Here is a 6,446-nt window from a genome sequence, read left to right on the forward strand (position 1 = left end):
CTAACCTCAAAGTATTGTTGTGTTGATGAAATGAGAGCAGTCCATGTAATCTGCTTGGGCTTTTTGGTGGATGGGTGGGATGCAGCAGTGATAGAGGGGAAAAAATATGGGAGGTACAGAACTTGCTCAGGTCTTGACAGGACAGTAGAATGATGAGAAAAGACTATAATGATATTTTGGGTGCTTGCAAAAAGTGTTTTAAAAGCAGCAGTATAACAACAGTTGTTTGTTAGCAAGTGAGCCAACCCAAACAGCATTTTCTTTGTACAGTACTGTTTTACTATATACTTTGTGAAGGCTTAGAGTCTCACTTTAGGGTCAACCACACAATCACCCCCTGTCCAATGTGCTGCTCAAGGAAACATCATAGGTATGACAAGATTATTATGGGCCAGAAAGAGAATGGGAACAACTGCCTGATTCCCAACACAGTCCTGATGTTTCTGCCTAGGATCAGGACATCCTGTCTCTGTCAGTGGCCAGCTCAACTACCCACCAGATTTCTGTGATTTGCTACAGACAAATCTAAGGTAGAGATGAATAGAGTTAGAGCACCTAAGACCTAAGACTCCTCTCCAGGATTGGGACCGGGGCTTCGTAAATCAGACCGCTGGTGCTAAAAGACTGAATGCTCTAGAAACTGCATTGAGTGTTGAATAGGCTGGCCTGTTGACGTCAAGGACTACCCTAATGTCTTTGGTCATGCAGGATAAAGCGTGTCCTTCCTAAAAGAGGGCACATGTTGCGGTGAGACCTGGAGACTGACCTCCTGGTTGTGGGTAGGTATATTGGACAGCTACAACACCCGATTGGTAGGTCCCTCGTTGCTGGGTTGAATCTGGCCAATGGGGTGCAGTCTAAATGGATCGAGGGACCTATATATACCTATGCACCAGGGCATATATACCCAGAGCTTCCTCTTTCGGCTTGTGCATCGGAACACCCGCCCACCTCTCCCTATATTTAGGGCATTTTGAGATTGACCTTGATATGCCATCATGCGTCGTCTGTCATTGGGACAGGGGCACGATGGGAATTTTCCCCACTTGGCTGATTGGCTGTTGCCATTTGGGTTTTGCCTGCCGTGTAGCAAATCGTCATAACTTGCAAGGTTACGGATAGGCACTGGTTCAGGTGATAGGGATGGGAGAACGGTCTCACCATCCCTATCTGAAGGGTATTCTGTTAAAGGAATCCAGGGACTCAACTTGGTTTGGTCAACCCCCGAGAGGGGAGGCCAGGGGAGCATCTGGAGAGTGAACATAGTCTGTTCCTGGGCTTTTCACCTACCTCAGGTGTTTACCCTTGGCTGACCTATGATGGAGCTCTGGGTCAGCGCTACCTGGAAGGGTGTAGGGAGCTAGTCGAACCAGAGCCTATGCAACCACTCACTTTTCTGTAATCAATAAAGTTGTGGCCTAAATTCTGCCAAAAACCAAAACTAAAATTTGAGTCAAATGTGTGTTTATTTAGGGGGGAAGTCTCTGGGTCTGAACATGCAAACATAGGAAGCTATCTTATCCTACATCGAATTGAATTGGTGCATATACTTCCATATTGTCTGCAAGGAGTGGCAGCAGCTCTCTTGCGTTTTGGGCAGGAGCCTTTCCAAGCCCTACCTGGATATTATGGGGATTGAACCTGGGACCTTATGTATGCAAAGCAGAACCTCTTCCACTGAGCTACAGCCATTCTCTGAGGCAGAAGACAAGGCTGGTGTGCTTTCTATGGATGACTGCAAATGGCAAAATGAAATTCCAATAAATAAACAATTATGGGCATAGCCCCAGTTCAAAAATTGCTGTCAAAAGAAAAGTTCCCAGTTTAGTCATACAGACGTTTCTAAATAATATTCACTGGTGATGTAGAACTTGCTTGTGAGACATCAGTGTATTGTGCATCTCCCCTGAGGGCACTTACTTACTTTTGTGGTCTCTTCTGAGCTGTTTACTTCCGACAAAAGGTGTTGGAAGTGTCAGACCTGAACAATTATTTCAGCTGTACCCCCTGGGCTTTTTTTGTGAGCTCTCCTTGTTATTCTAGGTACGTGTAAGTAAAGCCCATGAGCTTCTTTTACAATTACACAAAGTTCAGAAAGAATTACTGCAGCCTAGCGTGTTCAAGAGAGAATGACAGTCTCAGCTTCCATCAAGTTACAGCAAAACCTTTGTTGATTTCAAGGGTGTTTGGCAGAGGTGGGGAACATCAGACCTTGGCTTATGAAGGAGGTCTTCCAGTCCTCTCTGCTTGGCCCTCAGAACTGTCCCCAGGTCTCACCCTCACCAGCCCTGCTCTTCATCCTCCTCAAGTGTTTTTGCCTGGCTGGAAGGTGTCCTTGAATCATGATCATGCCTCTCACTTGCCCCATTGGAGAAATGCATATGTGGAATATGGGTGGGTGTAGAAACCCCTGGCTTTGGCAAGGCTGGACTGTTACCTACTGTACTAAGGCAAGAGTGGCACCTGTTGCTCCATCTGCTTTTTGTCCAGTGATATGTGGGCCCCAGAAGGTTCTGCATGAGGGAAATTGCTCATCTGGCTGAAAAGGGGTTTTCCACTCCTGGAGTATGGAGAGAGATAATTGCAGATAGAATGAATATGCAAACACAGAGAGACTGAAAGTCAATAGGCCATTCTTTATTATTTTTCTTGAATGTTAAGGGGTTTTTTTGTTAATTCGTTTGTACAGGCAACTCCCAATTTATGCCTGGGTTACATTCTGGGCCTCCGCACATGTAACTGAAATCACATATATTGGGAGCTGCCTGGAGACTCCTCCTGGCTCATGAGGAGACCCTCCCCAGAGCCTGAAGCTATTTTAATTCACAAAATGTGTTTCTACAGCCCAGTGCTTTTTTGGGGGGGGGGCTCCTCTCCCCCACATGTCTTAAACACAGAGGTTGGTGAATAAATTGTGTCTAAAGTTTGTGAAGGTCTGTTTTTGCTGTGACATTTGCCATTTTTGCTTTGGTGGACTACAACTCCTGGCACATCCTGTGTCTTAAACACTGAGCTTTGGGAATATATTGTTTCAGTGTGTTTCTGTTCCAATCAGAGGCTGGGGAAGTTAACCTGCTTTGTGCTAGTGCTCCCACTCCCACCAGATTGCTCCCCACTTCTGTGAGACTGATTTATATGCCAGACAGGAAGACCTGCACCACAGCTGATTTTGTATGCTGATGTTAATACAATGTGCTCCTATGAACTCCTAAATGTGGTGGTGTTGTTTTCTGAACAAGCAAGCGTGTCTTAAAGAGTCACCTTAAAAAGTAAAAAAAGTGTATAATGGTATAAGGGTTGGTGATCAGGGTGTGTAAATAGGGAGGTCAGAAGGAAAGTAAAAATATATACAGTACTGACTGGCTTTGCATCATTACCACCAGTTGTTCACAAGAGCAATTCACAACAAACATAGGTTGCAAGGCCATCTTCCTTTTCAGGTTCTGCGCTATGGTTATTACTTAATGTGTCATGCTTAATGACATCACCAGGGCCCATCATCATGACATCACTGTGGCATGCCTCTAGACCTCAGGTTTAGGCCTCAAAATCCCAGGATCTGGGGTACTGCTGACCTGACAACCCTAATAAAAGCAACATTCCCGCAAATAAGCAAGTATGAGCATAGCCCAAGATATGGTGTCAGAAGAGAAGTTTCATACAGGTGTTTACAGGTATACCTAAAATAGCTTTTGACTTTTCTGAAGAATATTCATAGGGGATGCAAAAGCTGCTTGGGAGACATTAATATACTGGGCTTCCCCTTGGGGGCACTTACTTCTCAGCTCTTTGCTTCTGACAAAAAAAGTGTGTGTCACTTGGGAAGTGTCAAACCTGAACTATTATTTCAGTCGTATTCCTTGGGCTCTTTTATGATCTCTGCTTCTTGTTCTTTGTAATGTGTTATTTGTAATAGGGTTGCCATATCTTGAAGAGCAAAAAATATGACAGCCTGAGCTGCTGCCAGCCCAAGCCAGGGAAAGAGGCATCTGGGGCTGACTCAGGCTGGTAGCAGCCACAGCGTGCAGAGCAGCCCAACCCCCCAAGCCCCCCAAACCCAGACATTTCCTTTAAAATGTAAAAAATCCACCTAGATGGGCATGTTGCCCCCCCCCCCCAAAGAGGACATGTCCAGGTTTTCCTGGACATATTGTACAATGATGTAAAGTTAAGGAATAATTGGTCCAGCTTAGTATGTTCAAGACAGAGTGAGAGTCTCAGCTCAAGTTAAGTTACAGCAAAACCTTGTTGACTTCAAGGATATATGGCAGGAGTGAGGCCCTGGAGGCTGAAAGAGGCCCTTCAATCCTCTCTGTCTGGCCCTCAGAACTTCACCCTGTGCCAGGCCATGTCCTCTCCAGGCCTGCTCTGCATTCTCTTCAAGGGCTTTAGCTTAGCTGGAATGTGTCCTTGAATGGTGAGAATGGTTCTTGCTTGCCTGGATGGGGGGGGGGGGATGTATGTAGCCTATGGGTGTAAATAGACGCCTCTGGTTTCTGCATGGCTGAAACATCAGCTACATCTGCTGCTCAACCCTCTTTTTGCCTCTGCCCCCCCCCCAGTGTGTGTTCCCCCACCCAAAGGTTCCCTATGAGGGACCATGACCATCCGACTAAAAGGAGTGCTTCTACCACTGGAATATGAATAAAGATACTTGCAAATGAAATGGATATGCTAAAATACATAGACTGATATACAATGGGCCAATCTTCATTGTTTTTATAGGATATGCTTCTTGACATTTTCCTTGTTTGACACCATGATATTTTATTTCAGTCTCTCTATATAATTGTAAAGAAATAAATATGATTTAAATGTATTTAAAATACATTTAAAAGTGTGTTAAAAGTTTTCCTAAGAAGTCCAGAGTTGACGACTTTTCCTTGTGTGTAAAGGATTTCCCCCCACTGGTATCATGGCTGCAGATACACTATACATTTGTGTGCATTCTGTAAGCACTATGTCCTGGGTTTTGTTATTTATTTTTTTATAATAAATTTTATTAATTTTCCATATAATTATACATTTTTATCCAAAATACATCCAATTGTCTCTTTTTTGAACTTCCTTCAGCGTCTCTGACAATCATCCGTATTTATAACTTTTGTTACACATTCCCTTCTTTCGTATTGCCATTATACTTCCCTTCTCCACTATTCCATATAAGCAATACTTCTCTATTTTTACAGTGCCTCTTGAAATCCCACTAGCGTTGTGTTCATGCCACATGTATTTTTCAGATAGTCTACAAACTTTCCCCAGTCTTCGATGAACTTTTGGTCTTTAGTATATCTGATTTTCCCAGTTAATTTATCCAATTCCGCATAGTCTGTCAATTTCAGTCTCCATTCTTCTATCGTCGGTATTTCCTCTTGTTTCCATTTCTGGGCCAACAAGATTCTGGCTGCCGTTACTGCATATTGGAAGAGTTTATTGTCTTTTCTTCTTATATCCTTCCCTACAATCCCTAACAGAAAAGCTTCCGGTTTTTTTACAAAGGTATATCTCAACATTTTCTTCATTTCATTATAGATCATTTCCCAAAAGCTTTTCACTTTCTTACATTCCCACCACACATGAAAAAACGTCCCTTCTTTTTCTTTACATTTCCAACATTTGTTACACATTTTATACATCTTTGCTAACTTTACAGGTGTGATGTACCATCTGTAGAACATTTTCATAACATTCTCTTTCAGTGTCATACATGCAGTAAATTTTATATTCTCTTTCCACAGTTTTTCCCATTCATCAAATTGAATATTGTACCCAAAATCTTTTGCCCACTGTATCATTACCGATTTAACCTCTTCATCTTTCGTATACCATTCCAACAATATCTTATACATTTTTGACAGAGTTTTATATTCATTGTTTATTATGTCTGTTTGGAATTTAGATTCTTTTTCTATATATCCCTTTTCTTTCAGATCTTTTTTAAACATTTCATTTACCTGAAAATAATGCAGCCAATCATATACATGATCTTTAACTTGTTCAAATGGTTTCAATTTCCATTTGACTCCTTCTTTAATTACCAATTCACCATATGTACTCCATTTACCTCTCATATTAATTTTCTTAACATTTATTACCTCCAGCGGAGACAACCAATGTGGGACTTTTGGCTCCAATATATTTTTGTATCTATCCCATACTTCTATTAAAGAACTCTTGAAGATGTGGTTTCCAAAGCCCGTATGAACTTTTTTCTTATCACACCATAAATACGCGTGCCAACCAAATCTGTTATCAAAACTTTCGAGATCTAATAATTCCTTATTTTCTAATTTTATCCATTCTTTTAACCAACATAGGCAAGCCGCTTCATGATATAATTTCAAATCTGGCAGGGCGAAGCCACCTCTTTCTTTTACATCTGTCAATAACTTAAATTTTATTCTTGGCTTCTTCCCCTGCCAGATATACCTTGAAATCACTCTTTG

Source organism: Podarcis pityusensis (genome assembly GCF_964106645.2).
Source record: "Podarcis pityusensis genome assembly, chromosome: 3".
NCBI lineage: Eukaryota > Metazoa > Chordata > Lepidosauria > Squamata > Lacertidae > Podarcis > Podarcis pityusensis.